Source organism: Thunnus thynnus, chromosome 13, assembly GCF_963924715.1.
Source record: "Thunnus thynnus chromosome 13, fThuThy2.1, whole genome shotgun sequence".
Lineage (NCBI taxonomy): Eukaryota > Metazoa > Chordata > Actinopteri > Scombriformes > Scombridae > Thunnus > Thunnus thynnus.
The window spans coordinates 7,996,410-8,017,009 of record NC_089529.1 but is presented as its reverse complement, the minus strand read 5'-3'; the positions used below and the strand labels follow the sequence as shown (position 1 = coordinate 8,017,009).

At 39.6% G+C, this 20,600-nt stretch overlaps 1 protein-coding gene across 1 annotated transcript in view; it reads right to left on the bottom strand.

Annotated features, from left to right (window-relative positions):
• gabrb4 (gamma-aminobutyric acid type A receptor subunit beta4) overlaps positions 1 to 13,467 on the bottom strand; it is a 91,241-nt gene extending 77,774 nt beyond the window's left edge. The window contains exons 1-3 of the mRNA XM_067607608.1: positions 12,977 to 13,467; positions 12,848 to 12,874; positions 11,456 to 11,572 (exon numbers count right to left, since the gene is read on the bottom strand). The gene's annotated coding sequence lies outside the window, so the exon portion shown is untranslated. The remainder of the gene's footprint in view (positions 1 to 11,455; positions 11,573 to 12,847; positions 12,875 to 12,976) is intronic.
• Between the last annotated feature and the right edge of the window lie 7,133 nt (positions 13,468 to 20,600).

Below are 20,600 nucleotides of genomic sequence, written 5' to 3'. Positions count from 1 at the left end.
GCGGAGTCTACACCAGGGGAAAGGAGGTGTGTGTGTGTGTATCTGTTTGTGTGGTGGGGTTCAGCCAAGGGACCTGAGCCATCTCAAAGCAGCTGCGCTACTCTTAGAGAGGTGGCCTCACAGAGATGGGAATGAATTAATCTGATATAAGCAGCATATATTAGCTTGATATGTCTGTTCATCATAGTCGGAAACATGAAAAAAATGACTAAAATGAACTCATTTAAACCTAGTTCTAAATGCTTAAAATGATTAAAATCATGTAATGTACGTTGATATAGCAATATCTGGCTTTATCAGCTATTAAATGATTTATATATAATTAAGCACACAATACATATAGTATACTCACAAATAAACACGACTGACTGACTTGTTTTCTCTCTCTCTCTCTCTCTCTCTCTCTCTGAGATGGTCAGTGTTGAATTAAGCGCACTTGAAGCCTGATTATGCATTCTTCCGTAATGCGGCCTTCAGTGGCCACTAATTTAGAAACAGAATCTTCCCTAGGGCTTCTTTCTGCTTTACTTGGTATATATGGACTCCTATATAGATGATTCACCTCATATTCCAAAGGCACGGGGCTGTGAACTCATGGGCAGGTCCTACTGGGTCAGGGTTTGGACCTCCATATTTCTCCTGGCAGGCCATGCTTTCACACTAAACCAACCCAGAAAGTAGTGGTCGTTACTGCAGGCAAGCCGAGCCCTTCTCTTGTGGTGTCAAACCAAATGTAAACTAATCTGTCAACCTAAATGTGCACAGCTCAGTATTCTGCATGTCTGAGAGACCCGAGGGAAGAAACTCATATACTGTACAGTATCAAGCAAAGACAAGACCAGAGCCAACTAAGGGGCCTGCAAAGCAAATGGATTGTGCAGCACAAAAGGGAACAGAGAAACAGAGATTTGAAAGGGAAATTATAAAGTGCAAGTTGTGATTGTGGGGAATTAAAATATGAGTAAAAATCTGATTTTGATGCATGCATGTTAAAAAAATTTTAGTCATCCAAATGTGTACTATATTGCAGCATTGCTTTATTCTCATCTTATTAGTCATGATACAACAACAGTATTGTGAGGATTATATTTTAATTGAGAATTTAGCGACTTTTGTGGCCTACTTCTCTCATTGTTTTATATTTTGCGAGACGTGTGAAGTATGGCCAGAATCACCTGTCCCCTGGGCAGCCTATGGTTATTTGTGTGTGATGATCCAGTGTAGGTGCATAAAACGTGGCACATTTGTGCCTTCTGATCTCATCTGACAGAGCTGAGAAAAAATGGTGGTGACAAAACAGTGCTGATTTGTGCAGATGTGAACTGTCCTAAGGGAGCCCTTTTGCGCACGCGCTTCATTGATTTCCCAACTGAGGGTAACTGTGGAACCAGAGGTCAGAGCCCAGTACCCTTGCACAGATATTCACCCTTTTAGGTGAATAAGATGTACACAGTGAGTGTAATATCACACATTGCCCACACATGCCACCACTTGTGTCAGCTGGCCTGAATGGACAGCAGCCTTTAAGGTGTACTGAGGAGATAGAAAGATAAATAGACAGATAGATAGATGTAATTCCAATAAGTAACCCTTGACATATTCTGGTTAGTCTTGTAGTGGTCCAGTAAAGCTATTGGTTTCTCTTCTAGTGAAGAGCGTTAGAAGCCACTACATCATTCGTCCCACACTGTCAGCTGAGAAGTGGCATGCGACTGTCTCCCCGCACATTCATCATGCCATTAACCGCTGAGGAAAGGCAGGCAAAGTTAAAGGAAGGAAAAAGAGTAAAACATATCATTTTAATGGCATCTGGAATTGATTTAAGTTGTCAATGCTAAAACATTAAGTACCATTCATTGGACCAGTAGTTTAATATCAAGGTGTGCTCCATCATTGTCATTTCTCTGCTCCAAATCATCAATTTGTTTGTCAAGTTGCATCAAAGACTTACAGTGTAATGTTGTATTTTCTCCATTCAGCAGTATTGGTTTTGTTGCTGAAATACTGTATATGTAGAGGGGAGAATGACATAATCTGTTTAAAATAGATCTCTGCTACATACTGTGCAGTAATGTAGCAGTTAATAAATGAAGCAATTTCATAAGATTTTATTAACATTTTTGCTTAGAAGGTTTGTTTTTGTTTGGGGGGAAAAACAGCAAACTGCTGACATGCCCTCTTGTCCTGCTATTGTAAGTGCTCTTGTACAATCAGAACCTGAAAGACAGGATTGATTTATGAATCTACCTCCTTCTGCCCGGGGGTATTGATAGACCACTCGTCACACCGCATCTCATTGCCAATATTGATTGCGCTGTATTTCAGGGTGGGGGGCTGTGACCTTAGATACTGTTGTGGATTGCCTGACTGTCACTCACTTCACATCAAGGGTCACACGCAGCCCTCATACAACCCATAATACTGGCATAAGATCACGTCCTCCTATTTAGTCTTCACGAGGAGCACTCTGTCTGATCATCAAGGGTGTCCTCTAATACTTTCTCCTCAGCTGAATGTGGAGAGTTACAAAATAAAGGATCCACATTACATATGTAAATGCACTACGCATGTACCCTATAAGCCTGAGGAGAGGAAAATACAAAACAAATAAATAGCTCTTGTTGTGATGAAAAATAGAGCATAAGGACATACTATACGTATGCTTCTGCAATAAAACTGTTCTCACAAAAGAAATTAGCTGTGAAATCCAAACAGACTCAGCTGGGCTGGCTTCAACATATGCTGTCAGAGATTTTTAGAGACAGAGATGATGACAAAAGCTCCTTTAAATCAGCACCTATAGCCTATCTTATACCTTGCAGTCTGCATGTGCTCTAACCACATGTAAATATGGCTATTTATAAATGCTTGCATGTTTACATGTGTTGGTGGGTGTGCAGCGGGGCTCCATGTGTTTTGCATAATGAAACCTGCTTGAAATATCACAGCTTTGGACTATTTTGTGCCTCCGTTTATGTTTGTATTGGCATGCGTGGGACAGCTCTGGAAGTGTGACAGGTGAAGCCTCCACCTGGCCCTGCTGGGTCCACCTGCTCCCTCGCTGGCAGGTGACACACAGGGGGCCGACTGTTGCCATAGGGAACGGGCGGACCGGTGAAAGGCTTTCTTTTAGGGGAAATCTGGTGGACCATGGGTGAGCATTTAGTTCCTCAGGGCTACTGGCATCTGTCAGCACTTGTGGACTGGCACAAAAGGCAACACATAATTAACTTAATTATCTCACCTGGCATTGTTAGTTTGGGTGCTAGCATATTCTTTTACTCTTTAATCGTGTGCAGGCTGTATTAAATATGAGGGTGTACATCAGTCGGCTGTTCGCCTCAGTGGTATATTTCTGTCTCTTGCTTATATTTCATTGGAGCGCCTCCTCAGAAGCCCCCACCCCCTTCATGTTGCTACCATTATAGCTCCTATGACTGTCTGTACTCCTCCCTCTATGTGTGTGTTTTTGTGCACCTAACGCCTCTGCTTCCATTGACAGCATATGTTTGTGCTGCCAGGCCACGTGACCAGAAGGAATCCCGCAAGTGGAACTGAATGCATGTCCTGTTTCTCAAACAGAAAGCGAGTTATAATGGCAGAAAATATTTTGATGAAGAGATGACTAATAGCTGGGAAATCCTAGATGGAATAATGCGGATGCTGGTTTGTTTGCACTGCTTAATTAAGTGCACACAGTGACACGATGAATATATTTGACTAAACAATTCAACATGATTTTTGCAGCAGAAAATAGGGTCCTAATTGCAAATATTGAAAAAATACTACATCAACTGCTATCAAAATGCATACATGATATGCATTTTATTTAACTCATTATATTTCCAGATACATACAGTGCATAAGCAGGGCAAAAGCACAATGAACTTAAGAGTGATAAATGTCTTCTATTAATCAAATCATAAACAAAGCCAGTAGTACAGCATGTGTTTCAAAAGAGGGTGCCATACTGCAGTTATTGACTGGGGAAGATGCCAGTAAATTTGCATTTCTCAGCAGGATCCAGTAAAGGGGGAAAAAATGGGGAAACCCCCTTGAACCGAACAAAGCCCACAGAGATTTTTGGTCTCATGAAAGTAGGCCTCACAGTGGTAGAAAAACGAACAGCATCCAAACTGTGTCTCATGAGTGAGGCGTGGGTTAGTAGAGAATTACTCTACAACAGCACGCCCATTGGTTCAGAGAGGAAAAGACAGCTCAATCCGCTCCTGGGGGGAGGGGGCTGGTGAGGGGTGGACGGCGTGGAGAGATGAGGATCCAGGGGAGGAATCGTGCATGGGAAAAAAAGACGTTCATATAGCATCTGGAGAGGAAATGTCATAAAATATAGGCCTGAACAAATCTGATAATAAGATAAAAGCAACAAAGGTATATAACAAGAAAAAAAAGACTATGTTAGACAAGGAAGGCTTGCAATATAGTTGCCATGGAGATGAGCAAAGTCTCCCAAGCCTCGTCATTTCTCTGACTCCTCCTGTGAATGCTGGGATAAAAATAGACATGGGCAGAGAACAAAGAGCTATTTAAAAAAAAAAAAAAAAAAAAAAGACAAGATGAGTGAAGAAGAAAGGTTGTGGAAAAATTGGGACATGTGTATGTAAGTGCATGTGTGTGTGTGTGTGAGTGTGTGTGTGCGCGAGTGAGTGTGTGTGTGACTGGTGAATGAAATGGTGTGAGGCAACCATGCAACCATGCTTCTCCGTCAAATGGTGGAGCAGAGTGAGTGACAGATGTAGCCCCGCGTGTCTGGGCAAGGAAATCCCATCATTACCAGTTGGCATTATTAAAGCAACAGAAGAAGAATGTGAGAGGCAGCTGGCTTTATCTTTACCAGCCACAACGAACACATACATTGCTTATACATTAATTTTCTTCTTCCTCTGTATTTCCCTCTTCCTCCTCTTGTTCCTCATTATAAATTATTATCATTGACAATAATTATTACTATTATTAATTTATTATTATATTTACTATTATTATCATCAATAGTAGTTGTTGTATCATCATGCATATAGTGTGTATATTGTGTGACAAGAAATATTTTTATTATCTATTATTATCCAAAGACACCTTATTGTATTATGTATCATTTATTGTGTAATTATTTATTGTCTAATTTTTCTACAACTCCAATACTCTACCACAATTATTAATAATAGCAATAATAATAATCATGAAATCTACATTTTGATTCTCATCTGAAGAATATTTCCTGATTATGACTAATACATATGTGTATTATCTATTAATATCCAAAGAAGGATTATTGAAATATTGTTTATTAGTATTACAAATACTACAACTACTACTACTAATAACTAATAATAACAACAACAATAATCATCCGCATCATCATGGCAACAAAATCTACATTTCAACTCTGATCTGAGGAATATTTTCTGATTACAACTGCTATGTTAAATATGTGATACTTTTTTAGATAAGATTTTTCAGTAAGCCATAATGTTTGTTTTTTTTTTTTTTGCCTCTGAGCCCTTCACGTTGTTAGATATGATGTGATCTAGCTGCTCCTCACACTGGCCTGATATTAGTGCTGAAATTAGGAAATTAGATCAGCAAATATAAAAACACTAGTTGGTAATACTTTGACAGATAATGTACTGTCAGTGTAAAAGTTAGATGTGAGCAGACAGTTTCAAATACTGTGTTTATGTGCATAGTGGGTTCAAACGGAAAAACAACTTGGACTCCTGCTGTAAACCTTGTCTGCTCCTTATATGCTGTTTCACGTGTGCAAATGTCATGCGTAAGCCATCAAAACAGCAAACATAAAATGAAAAAAAAGGTTTATTCTGTTGACTCAGGGGAGAGGACGGGCCCAGAGAGAGACCCAGAGAGTGGCAGCTGGCCCTAGCTAACAGGACAACCGCTAATGGGACACCCCATCTGCTGCTCCCGTTTCCCTGCCCACCGCCCATCCCAGAGCCTACCTCAGGGGCCAGATGCATAAAACTCTGTGGAGATTCATGACCAAAATTGTGTGTACGCACAAAGCCAGAAATATGCATACGCATGCTTTTCATCAGATTTATAAACCCGTGCGTACGCATGGTTGTGTTTTATCAATCTCAGTTATTGTGGAACTGGGCACACGTGCACGAGCCTCATTTCCACTCCCATAATTATCCATAAACGGGTGAAGACACGCCCTTAACCAGCTGTTTTCATACCAATACGCCGTCTGCTCCACCAGTCTGTACACCTGTTAATGTAACAAACGGGAAAGAAGTGCAGTTTCAGATTGTATTGCACCGGCGAGGTTCTCCAACAGTAGAACAGCTGTCATTACGCACGGCTCTGCGGCTCTTTCTACAGTTATTGTCATTAATTCATCACATGGATCTGTAAACAATCGTCGGCAATGAGAGCTCAGAAATGACAATGATTATTTTGTAGCTCTCATATCTAAACCGACTTTACAAGGTGTGACACAACTAAGGATAAAGTAAATATATATATATTATATATTAACAGCAAAATAAAATGTAAATTAAATAAATTATAAAATGAATCACACAAAATTATTAATCAACATTACGTTTGTAAATGTGTCTTTGACTGGCATTTTACAAATCTCTGTGTAAACGCAAAAAGTCACACAATCAGTGCAACTGGTTATCAAACTATACAATGTTTCACTAAATGATTCCATCTCTCACCTCATATTTCATCTCCACCTCATCACATCACCCTCAGATCGCTTTAGAAAAACATGTGTACGCCTGGTCTGAATAATGCGTGAGGTGCGCACATTCAGATACCAGTTTATGTGCGGGGAATGACGTATGCATGTTGTGTGTGTGTGTGTGTGTGTGTGTGTGTGTGTGTGTGTTTGCGTATTTGCCACTGCAACTTGTAGTGCGTACTATTTGGTTTAATACTTTTACGTCTTTACATTTCAGAAGAAAATTTTGCCTTTTTAATCCACTATATTTATTGACCTGCTAAATTGATACTTTACAGACAGTATTTACATGTGCAGCTGCTTTCCAACAGTGTAAGGAAGCTAAACTGGACCACCACCGTTAAGGTGCTGCTTTTCAGTTAACATATTGATAATTTAACACCAGAAAGACCATTCAGTCTTCGGAAAGAGCAGTTTTACTTTTTACTCCTTTTGTTTTTATTAATTTCAACACTGTTTAACACTGTGATGATTTTTTCTTCTTTTTGTGCTCACTATCTTGTTAATTGTCTTTAGTAACATTTTAGAGGCCCACCCAAATAAAAAAAAGTAGGACTTTCAACCACAGACTCCCCACAATCCACCCACCACTGCTTCTCACCATTTCCATTCATTTGATGCTCAAACTGACGAGTGTAGTAAGAATTCTCCGTGGTGATGATATAGCTTTTCTAATAAGAAGTAAGGAGCATTGTCCCCTATGACCTCTCTAATTTCTAAAGTGCAAAGCCTCACTCTCCTCCACAGCATATATAATGGCCTGTTTTCTCTTGTGCTGGATTTACAGCCGCCATCGGTCACTTGTCTGCATGCCAGACACCAGAGTTATGATGATTATCTTGATGCAAGTGCCCCTCCACTTCCTCATTCCTTCATCCTCATGACTGGTTGAGCAACACATGGATCAAACCTGCCTTTGCAGCACCATCTGGTGACCACTGCTATGATTCAGGAAGCCTTCTTGCAGATGAATGAGGGGGAAAGTAATTCCACTCGTGTTTTTGCTCCATCCTTGTAATACCACTCTGATCCTCTGGATGGTGTCTCAGTCCTGTAGTCCTTCCTCCTCGATGATGGTCTGGGGGAATTGACAGCCGGCAGACAGGCGACCAACATGAGAATTTTTATACTTTTCTGCGTCATTATGGGCACAGCTCCTCTGATAATTATTACTCTTTGCTTCATACGGATGCACTCCTCCTTGAAGGACTTGTGTTGGCCCTCACATGGCCCCTGTTATTATCTCACCCCCCCACACAGCTCCTATTAAAGCTGCTCATTCTGATGGTCTCTACAAAACTCTGTATATCACCACAATTTAAATTAAATTAAAAAAAAAAAAAAAGACTGTTTGAGTCAAGGTTTTTTACCGCCAAAGAAAAAACTTGGATCCTAGATTTCTGTCCTATGCAAAAAGCAGCATCAAAACTGACAGAGTTAAGAAAAAACATTGAGTTAAGTTTTATATTTGTTGCACAATTTGTCTAAGGTTCTAATACTAAATGGTCATGAACTCTTCAGCTTCAAGCATATTTGATAAACCTGAATCAAACTCCATGATGTGTGATGCCATCATAATGCCACAGATACAGTACAGACATTTTGCGAAAGACAAATAGACACTGAGATAATAGAGGATGTTATTTCCCTGAATTTTCTTTTTGTAAGATATTTTTTTACTCCAGAAACATACGTGTGCTCTGACTGGAGATACAACAGAGGAGACAATGAAACCTCTGATTTGAATGGTGACTATGATTCATGACTTCACTGAGCTGGCTTCAGGGCAAATAAATATGAGTTCACTGTTTTACACTATTTTTCATTTTGCAGGGAGCTCCCGGGTCATGGTTAAAGAAATTGAACTTTGAACTGTGGTTCTTTTAGGTGAATACACAAACAGCAGCAGCAGCAGCAGCAGCATTACATATATTGATGGTGTCTAGCTCACTGTCTCCACAATTGATCATGAATGCAAAAAAAAAAAAGCTGCCTCATTACCACTCTGAGAATTACATTTCATGGTGAAGTGCTCGACTAAATATCTGCCTCAATACAGCCAGATTCAAGAGAGCCCCTCTCATCTCAGAGAATGTAACTATTCACACATCTACCCCAGATTACACTGCAAAAAGCCACCTTGTAGCTTCTCTCATCACTATAATTTCCCTGAGGCCTTTATGTATGAGAAAGTTTTTAGAGATGGGTACAAGCTACACACACATACAGTACAGTACACCCATCCGAACACTACTGCAGGCTCCTCTGCTGTCCTCATTTGCTTCCCCTTATTCCTGCAGCACGTCTGATAAAAGCCCGTCCTTTCCTTTTTCACCATTTGGTATTCCCAGCTGCAACCTCAGTTTGTCATATTGGTTATGATGGCAAGTCATTCAGTGTGCACTTTGCGCTTACTTTCTTTATGAAGGACACACACCAATTAAAATCAGTACATAAACCTGTCATTCTCTCTTGAGACCTGTTCTTGGTAGACAGATGCATTATTTGTGGCACTTTTTGCACCCCCAGACTCGGATTGGTCGTCTATATTTTGTCCTGTTAGACTGCATATGGCACTCTAATCAGCTAAAGGGGTACGTGATTTACATTCACTGTCAGTTCTCTCCTCCTGTATCACCATTCCAGACATGGCCAAGGTCACTTTGCATTCAAATCCAACAGATAGTCCGTCTATCCAGTGTTTCTTGTAAGACGTTGGCTGTTAACGTTAAGGACTCTTCTATTTTGCCCTTTGTCTCGACAGAAGAAAAGGCTCCATATTGTCTATGTACATGACATGCATGACATATCTATGGTGAGGTCATGCCAGGGAGTCCGTCTGCATATGCAACCAGCTAATATTGCAAATCCTGTGCCACATAAGTTACTTTAAAGCATTCCTCACATCGTGCTGATCATAAAATAAATACGATACATTTCTTATGTGACACTGATATTTACTGTCACAGCACAGCAGACAGTTATAAATGTGGCCAATGTAATGTTAGCTGCAGTTATTGCCACAGCTGAGGGTGATCTGGAGAAGCCACATCATGACCAAGAAACTCTGAAACAGATTATGTGTTATAGATATGAGCAATATGAAGTTTAGTTTCCTCCACCATGAAAGTTCTTTGTGATATGAAATGGACACACCATTTCCAAGTGTACACTGTTGTATTGTCGCAGGAAGGCAACTGTATACAGCCATCCATCGCCAAGATCTCCGCGACCATATTTATACCTATTGATTTCAATGCCAAAAGTGTGTTCCTAGTTTTGTCTCCTTTTTACATTGTGAAAATGTATTTATCTCCAAGTAGATGTGATGTATGTCAGTATATGATGTGTAGCAGGGAATGGATCTTCACTCATGCAAGTGGTTAGCAAGCAAATCAAATAGAACTGCTACTGTCACAAGAAAAACGACAGTATAGGTCAAAAATTCAGCTGGCAAAAATGACCTATAGTTACGTTTGAGTGGCAGACACCATCTAGGCCATAGTAATTATGACCCGTGGAAGTGACGACATTTCATATTAGGAGGAGGTGAGTTGGGTGGATGGCTACATAGATAGATGGCAAAAAGTGAACTTAGTTGCAGGAGACCACTGTTGGCTTCCTGTTTCCAACCGCAAGAGTCATATTTCCAACCATGATCTAGGACAAATTTTTAAATAACATAACAACAATTGATTTGATGTTTACGGTTGCCATGATGACAAAGGTTGTGTAACTTTAAGGAAGTAACTTTAACCCACAACATGTTTCAAATGATCATTTAACCCGAACCATGATTTTTCTCTAACCCTAACCAAGTGGTTATTGTGCCTAAACCTAACCAGACCTTAACCACAGCATTGTCACATCATAAAACATTATTTTTTACAATTACTGGTGATAGAGGCGGCATATTAGAAAACATTCCTAGGGGTCGTCTTGTGTTGTCTGACCAACAGTTCAAAACCCAAAGATATTCTGTTGATATTCTGTTGAGAACAGAACAGAGAAAAGCAGCAAATCCTCAAACTAGAGAAGCTGAAACCAGTTTGGCATTTTTGCTTGAAAAATGACTGAAACAATTAATTATCAAAACTTCTGTTTATTAATTCTCAGATCTTTTCAACTATTTTTTTCAGCTGTAAAAACAAACTGAGCACACAATTTATCACTAAGTCTTACCTTAACTGTGCACACTCAAATCAGGGTGCACTATATACGAGCTTGCCACCTGCAGTATATATCTGAATGTATGTCAATCATTGAAACAAGTTGTAAAGTCCAACCTATTTGCCAACAAGCACATCCAATATCCATCATAGTTCTGTGTACAAAAATGGGAGAAAGACAGAACAAGCTGCTGTCACATCAGCTGTCCAAAAAAAAAAAGAGGGAGCAGACTACACAAAAGTTGTTTCCCTAATTCATTTTGGATGTTATGCACTGATAGCAAAAAAATAATTACTGTGGCCATTTTAGGCAGTGATTTCACCAAGTGCTCTGGAGCTAAAAGAGCACAAATAGCAAGGCAACAGACCCAGAATGTTGTACCAATGAAAAAGTCCCTGACAGGCCAATCAGCCTGAGTAGATGCAGTACTAAGATGAGTGAGAGCTTTACAGTCAGTAAAAGAAAAACTCACCTCTCCATGATATACTGCGTTAAAAGCAAATAGACATAGGGTAATGTGAACATAGTATATATATATATATATATATACATATATACCTTCAGCTTTGCCGCTTTGCAGTGCTTCCCATTACAGCTTAGTATTACAGCTGCACCGGCACACGATTAAATTATCATGTGTGTTGGGCTTCTGCAAGATCATTCAGGGCTGTGGTGCTGTAATAAAGAGCAAAAAGGGAACAGGATGAGGAAGGAAAAGGGATACATATGAAGAAGTGGAGGAGCTTCTGTACAGTAGTGTGAGAAGGAAAAATAGGCCAAGGCTAATCCCCAACATTACAGCTCATCATATGATTAGGGGATGCTAGAGTAATTGCGTAACCAAGTAAAATGCCATTAAGTCACAAAAATAATATTATTTTCCTGTCTCTTACATCTACAGACCTGCAAATCTTTAAACATAGTCAAATCTGGAACTTACATGAACCCTTAAAACTCATTCTTTAAGTACTTAATGCTGAATATAAAAATTACAACTTTTACATAAAAATGTGCTGTTTTGAGCAGTATGTTCTCGCACTTTCCTCTGTATTTTCTTGTCATCACACTTGTGGTAACTGAATTACATCCCTAGCTGATTATTATTAATATTCATCTGTGCTATAGGTTTTTGACTGAATGTATCTGATGGAGATTCTTCACAGCATCACTGTTTATTTTCAGCAAAAACAAGCTCCTCTCCTGAGTACAACTGTTGGCAAGCTGAGGGGTTGTTCCAGTTAGATAAAAAGAAATGCCCAACATGTATTCTCACAATCAGCTGTGATAAAACATTTGGCAGGTGCCTCGGTAATGCTGCTGGGAGAGTCATGCATGCACAGCTGGGCCTAATCCAGTCTTGATGTAAACTATGGGAGGCTTTTTTTTCAAATGAAAACACACTTTGCAGATACAAAGTGTGGTGTCAGAATCTGATTTGGAGCAGTCTCTTCCTGCCTTATCAAGCTGTGCTCACTCTTCCTGGGAAAACACCAGACCGTGGTGAGCAAGCCAATAACTCAACAACTTCACAGTGCTTATTGGCAGGTAGAAGTCGAGAAGTAAACATCATAGTTTGGAGAGTTCACACCCTGTCTCCTATAAATACTGTTCTTATACAAGTATTCTTTATGGCATCCTGTCACGCTAATAATCAGCACTCACAGTTTTATTAATTACTGTCTTTCCTACTTCGGCCGAAAATTATTTCCATAATCTTCAAATATAATACTGAAATCAAACTTTAGTTTCCATCAGCTTTCGTAGTAAATAATTGAAAAATGTTGGCAGTGAACATTTTGCAGATATGTTTGATATAAACATTCTGTGTAACATGAAGAAAATTGTAAACCGAGTGGAGAAAATAGTTGCATTAATGTAATTCATTCACTCATTTATTGGTCAGTGAACCATCTGTTGGTAATTATCATAGATAAGAGGGACTGATATTACCTGTGGAGATGATCTTAATCCATGGACCTAAAGTAGACACAGAATACAAGATAAAACAATAACATTACATTTTGTAAAAGTCACTCTGAAAGAAAGAATTAAAGCTCAAAACTGCTTTAGCTACTGTACCTTGGACTTTGAAGCAGTCTGGAGTCTCCACTCAGTAGATCTGAGGCTGCACACTGGCTCATAAGGAATTAAAGGGTCTGAAAAGTATTTTCTGAAACATCCTGGAAACTAGTGCAGGGAGGCTTTCATGGGCATGATATGATCTTAACTTTCTCGGTTGGTTAAAAGCACATTGGCTGCATGTTGCGCTAATTACAGAAGGTGGAGTGAATTCTGGCTGAGCGCAGTGTAGAGGGAGTTGAAGTAATCTAGACAAGAAGAGATGAAAGCAGTTATAGCTTTAAGGTCAGCAAAGGATAATAAAGTAGAAAGAGAAACACTGGAGAAAGACCAAACCACCCTCTTCACGTGATCATTAAAACATAAGAGATTGGAACGGGTGTCCTGGTAGCTTAGCTCACTAAAGCGTGAACCATAAAAGCGGCATCCCTGGGTCGAATCCAGCCTGGGACCATTGTTGCATGTCGACCTCCTTTCTCTCTCAATCCATCCTGTCTGTCGCTTTCAGCTATAAAATAAAGCTAAGTAAGGTCCAAAAATACCTTTAAAATAAAATAGTGAAAACAGTATAACACTCGCCTACTGTTTTAGCACAATGCTCTCATCTCTCAGCCAATGGGGATAAGCACAGTTACCAATCCACACACGCCATTACAATTTATATCTCACCACACTCACCATGCTGCTGTCTGTCTGAGATCCCTGACAAGCTCTCAGATTCTTTATTCTGTTCCACCATCCGCACTGCTGTGGAAGTACCACTGACAAGGTTAGTGCACTTATGTTGACAAATGAAATACACTGCAACACGTCAGTTTTATTCAGAGCATGAGAAAGATTATGTAGAGAATATACTATAGGAGTGAGAGAGTGAATTTATTATGGACACTTATGTCACGGTCACACCAAAGTCGCAAGACTTTGTCCTTGTTTGTATAACTGCTTGCTTGTGTGGAATTCTGCATACATGTATAGACTTTAAGGAGCAGACTAGTGGGGCCATTGTATGGTTGACTATGATAGAGAAAAACAACAATACAGTGTTCAATAATAAGGTGTATCATTCTCAACTTGTGGAATGCTACTGTTAGCCTGATAACCAGCTCCAAAGTAAAGTAATTATCACTTTACCAATTTTGCTATAACTGTGGCATCAGGATATAGAAGCACCAATGATGGGATCACTTGGACAGGTAGACAGCGCAGAAGGCAAATTTTTAAAAACCAAGACCAAGGACAATGAAAAAACCTATTGTTTATTTGCTCTGATCTGAATCTCTGGATAAATTGGTAAACTTGTTGCATTTTGACCTTGGTTCAGGAACATAAACACAGGAAGATGGTTCTGCAGAAGGTCCAATCTGCCCAAATATCAATCAAGGCAATGAACTTTGGTGGTAGTCATGATCAGACCTCAATTCACTGTGCTAGCAACACCAGTATGCAAAGCAGACCTGGCTATGGGAGCTGTTTAGCTCAAACTTTCAGAGTACGTCCTGTACTGGGGTCAAATTGAGATTGGATCACATTCTCCACACAAATAAACCGCTCCACAATTTGTTTTTAGAGGGTCTTGGTGTGATCATTTTGGTCCGCAACCGAGCACGATTGCTATGTTCAGATCTATGCAAATGAACCAGTATCAGATTCAACTGGACTAAACAACACAGGTTTGAAAATGCCATAAGAGTCTACAGCCAGCAGCTCTATAAGGCTGTACTAACATGAGTCAGCATGCTAACATGCTCACAATGACAATGCTAACATGCTGATGTTTTCAGAGATATAATGTTAATCCTCTTAGCTAAACTGAGAGTGCAGCTGAGGCTGATGGAAATGTTACTAGTTTTGCAGGTAAAACTATGGTAACTGATTTTTATTTTGTGAACCTACACTACACTTACACTACACTTAAATGGCGTTTGGACTAACAGCATAGTTGAGCTGTTGCCCAAAAGTGGCCAATAGTAAGAGGTATCAGTAACAAACTAGATAGAGCAGTTATCTCAAAATCATTTTCTACTTTATCTGAAGCAGAAAAACTCTTGCCGTGATACTACAGTTGCCAAAAATGAGGCACCTCTACAGTGCCAGGAAGATGTTATTGGTGAGAATCAGCCATCCTCCCATTTCACTTTCTTGTCCACCAAATAATACTGTTTCCAGTGTGGGGTTAATAAGACCAGTCTTGACTGCATGCCACAGGGATAATTCCCCACTGTGATACCTCTAGGGTAGACTGTGACTCATCCCCCTCCTCCACACATATTTTCCGAGAAAATTTGATCATTAGTAGCGGATGTCTTCCAGGTTCAAGTCTGCATTTCTCACCTTGACATTACAGCTCCATAGCCCCAGTGGTAGGGGATTAAATTTATAGCAAACTAGCTTGCTACAGTACTCTTCTCCCACTGGGCACAGAGCAAACAGGGTTATTTTGTCCAATTTGAAATGTGTTATTCAAAATAGTGTCCTGCAGTGTGATGGCACAGTCACCTCATTATCAAAATATTCATTTATCAAAATTCAGAGGACAGAGAGTCCTTAAATGCCGGGCCATGTGTACAGCATCAACTGTGAAAACCTGACACTGTTTTCTGGTAATTGTCCCTTGTGGGAGCCTATAAAGAGGAATAATGGCTCCAGTGTGCTTTGTTGGATCCAGAGAGTAATATCAACTACAAACTCAGTAAACAGAATATCTCCATGCTGTTTAGTAATGTAATCAGAGAAATTAAAACATCTACTAAACTAGAAGAAGAACTCAAAACAGACACAAACACAATCTGAAAAATTCAAGCAACCGTGTGAGGCTTTTCTTTGCAGCAGACCTTTTAACACAAGTACAGCTGAAAATCTGATGCTTTGGAGACGTTTAAGGCAATATTAATGTGCAGTTGCCAGTTTATTAGGTTCACCTGCACAATTTTATGTAATTTGGTGCAATAGTGCTGCAAGAAATAATTTGTTTATCAAGCAAAAATGCCAAAGAACCACTGTTTACAGCATTTTAAATGTGAGGATTTTATGAATCTCTCAGTTTTATATAAGCATATATTGAGTATATTTGGGTTTGGTCAGACAATCAAGCAACTGTAGATGTCACATTAGACTTTGGGAAACTGTAATGGGCCTTTTGCACCAATTTCCACATTTCATAGACTACATGATCAAAAATGTAATCTATAAATCAATCAATAATGAACATAATAATGAGTTAGTTTCAGCCCTACTGGTAATTGACACAGTGTAACAGTGATTCATCTCTATGAGGTTGTACTTTTGAGGCTGGACTGAATTATATTGAGATGTGTAATATATACATGAGAGGAAAAGAATATTTAAAAAACACAGTCACAGGTGCTGAACACACCAGGGTGTATTGTAAGAAAATTATTTTGAGTGACAAGCACTCTTTTCATGTATGGGTATGCTTTCTGTTCTGATACAAACCACAGAATGACTAAGACCTACCACAGAGTTGCTTTTGTTGATATCACTGGACGCCTTGCTACTGTCTTGACTGCACATGGACACATTTGCTTCTGTCAAACCTATGCATACCTCTGTGACATACACGTCCATATATCAAACCAGTACTTGTTTTTGTTCTTGTGTGTGTGCTGGGAAAAAAAAAAGACTCAGCGGCTGGAAATCGTGGCCAGTGTTACACAGACCTTTAGGATGTGCTGATGTGCTTTGTGTGACTTAAAGCCCTGATTCAAATGTCACAACTCAAACTCCTATGTTGATTACTGCACAGTTCACCGTGACAGGTCTGACACATTCAGAAGGCTACTGAGGACTTACGGTGATTGTAGACACAAGGCCACATTGGTTCATTGATCATGCAGAGCTGACAAGATAACTGCTTCAAAGACTTTCATTACCATACCTTCTCCTGTGATTGTAAAGGTCATGACCCTTCTTGTCAGCCTCCATGTTGATCAATTCCAGTCATCTGACAGATTTTATTCATTGTCAGAAAATGGGATACAATCAATCTTTTTTTAATTTCTTAGGAATCCATGATCCAGTGGTGATTTATGTGTATAAAAAACAAAATCAGCTTTCAGACACGCCCACAAACAAGCGTGTAGTGAATCAGATTAAAATCGCTGGCTAAGACTTTGAGTAAATGCATTTTATTAACCACAACCTGTCATCATATCATGAATTACTGTAAGCCACCTATCCCTTGAGATGAATTTTCAGACTTCGGGTCCCAGATACAGCAAAGTCGTTTCTCTTCCACCACAGCCACTTGCTGCTCTGTTTTTCTATCTGCCTCTGAAGATGCCTTTGGCTGTTGATGAAAGCCCCGGCCACGTTTTTTTCAAGCTATAAACTGTTCACTGTTCAGCCTTGGCTGCATGCACTGTGTTTCCACCGTGTTTATGCTTTTTGCCTCCATATGCCTGATCTAAAGCATTTACAGCATCTTCCTATGGCACAGTGAGCTCTCCAAAGTAAACAGAAAGCTGAGTGATGGGCTTTTGCAGGAGGTCAGGTCTTATATGCTGGTGTTTGTTTTCTTTGGCAAGAAAGCAAGTTGGTATTTGTGTGCTTGCATTTCCCCTTCCCATGTGTACCCAGGCTGACCTAACTTGTGCCTACTCAATAATTCTTTCTTATTTTCTTTCCACCTAAATGCCATAATGATGTATGGTTGTCTCTCATAACACATCAATAATTAATTTCTCTTGGTTTACTTTGAATTACTACTTCCACGCACTGCAGCAAATGGTTATGCTGCCAGTGCCAACTGTATCTACAGAAAGACTAACTTTGCATCCTCTAAGGATGTATCGCAAGTATTGCTGTGTCTCTCCCTCTTTCCAGATAAGCTTCTTTCCCTCTTTACTTTCTGAATTCATCAAATATCCCTAGCTAACATGAGAAACCTTGGCAACAACAGGGGATTTACAGCAAGATCTTTTACAAAGTGATTTTCCTTTTATAAGACCTTTACTTACAGTAGCCTACTATAAGACTCACCAATAGAATATTTGACTGGACAGAAGGAATCATGAACACAGGCACAAGTAAGGATGTTATGTCATTTTGTGCAAATAAAACTGCACTTCATACAGTTTATACATGTTTAGCTTGTTCAATAACAAATTAATTTGTGCAAATTGAAGGGTAATTTCCGCTCACAATTTAATTGAAGGATCTAAGGTTGTTATGTCTGTACGACTGCTGCGGGAAATGTTCCCTGGCAGAAGTAATTCTTTTGGGTATTCTCCACCCAAAAAAATCTTGAAAGCATAGTTTCTGCTTCATAAAATCCACATCACAACTGCAAACTCTTTGAAGCCTATAGAGCTGGCTGACAGGCAGGTTCTTTCTCAGTGATGCTACATGTGGCTCAAACCAACAGGGCGTGTCTGAAGATGTACATCTAAGAAACGGATATTATGTGAACTTTCTTTTTTTTACTTGATAAAACCTTGTGTTAAAGAAAGAGATGAATTAAACATGCTCAATATCACAATACACTTATATGAAAGCTACATGAAAACCTACATTCCGCCTGTGTGCTATCATTGTGAAAGAGGACAAAATTTTTTTGACATTCTCTGAGGAGACATATCAGACAAGTGTGTGTCCTTAATGAAAATCTGTCAACAGCTTGTACACTTTAGGTAAACCATATGTTATATAGCTGGTCTAATGTGTGTACCTTGCTAATGTGACATTCTGATATTCATTTGCTGAATATCATCCTCCTAATCTTTCCTGACTGTCTGCTTGGATCTGTGTGATAAAGACAAACACACAAATTAGAAAATAAACAAGCATGAATTTAAAACATTCTTTCCATCAACCAGCCAGTCTATCACATTGTAAGACAGTGAGGAACGTGTCTTACACTATAATTCTCTCTTGGATTAAAAAGAGGAATTCATAATGTAGCTCTTCTTCCAACATTATACGAATTTTATGAGCACAGTCAATAGTATTCATCATTGTTTTACTATCACCATTGCATTCTAACAGAATCGTGCTTTCGCTGAATTTCTCTCCTCTAATATTAACATTAAATGTGCATTATTCATTGTGTCATTATTATTCTATTTAGCTTCAGAAGCTTAAATACCCAGGGTGACTGAATCTCCAGAAATCTCCAGAGAGCTATTTTTGAGAACAAATGTAAACTTCTGTTCTGCGCTCGACAGCCAAACAGGCACACACTTCTGGGACGAGCAGTGCTCACCTCGTCTCATGGGGCCCACTGTGATGTATATATACACATCTGGGGAAGACTATGGAGGGTTTCAGTTTAAATATGTTGTTGGCCTCCATTTCAGCCATCTAATCAAGGACTGATTAAGGATTGGAATACTCAGGAAAATGTAATAAGCCACAATTAACAAGGTGATAGGATAGAAAACCAGCAGTACCCCCGAGTGCCAGGGAGCAGGATTGAGAAGTGTTGCTGTAAAGTGACGTGTTTTACCACGAGCACCTCTTGTCCTCTGAGCAGCTACACATCTTGTGTCTAGAATGCCCATCTGGGATTATTTTGAACTAAATGGCCTGAATTCAGATTGCTGCTGTGCCTTTATGGGCATTACATTTGTGCAGCATGAAACCAAGTGGGAGTCATGATCAACTTTGGCTTCCTTTAACCACGATGGCATTCTGTACATAATCTCAACTATGATCACGACCTATCCCTCACCTTAAAGGATAGGTTCACAATTTTTGGCTGGACTGGCCACAGACCAGCCGTATAACCCCAAATGTCTAACCATCACTGACTCACTGAGTGATGAAGTTACACCATTGGCTGGCCAGCCCAGTATTAAAGTTTCCCCATTGGCTGTTGCTCTTTCAAAATGAGTTTCAATTACATCCTCAGGGGGTGTCTACAACAGAGCTCCGAGCGCAGCACAGTCCTGAAATAACTTTTAAAAACATAGACCAAAGCATCTCACACGGAGGCTCCGACACTGACACACCAACCCACGGATACAAAGACACACGATAGATCCATTTTACCAGCCTGCAGCGAGCAGCTAGATAGCATGGCTAGCATTGTTAGGATAGTCGTGCTGTGCTGTGTATAGTTTATAGACTGTATAAAAATAAAATGTAGCTGCTAGCTGCAGTATTTCCCATTTAACAGCACGGTGCTAGACATGTGACAGGTGTGTTTATGGTGTTTGTGTGTTCAACGTCACAGCACAGATATAAAGTCACACCGCTGATGGACTGTAAACCTAGCATGCTAATCCTACGTAAACATATGGATGAGACAATATGTTTACAGACATCTGCAGATAGAGTTATAATTAAAATTACAATAAGTTCTCTTTCGAATCAAACATTCCAAGATATGAGTGGAAAGTATTGTTCTTACAATTACATTTATATCCCTTTTTGACTCAAACTTAGCTTAACCATGTCATGTGATACGTTACTTCAGTACACTTTAACAATATATCACTGGGACCACTACAGAAAATGGCAGATGAACATTTAATATCCAGGAATTCACATTATAGACACTACCACTGACTATCCCTGTAACACATTAGCCACAATTTTGCATTGACCGTAAATGGTCCAGCCATATAGGTTTTTACCTAGTAACTATTCTGTCTTAAAACAACAG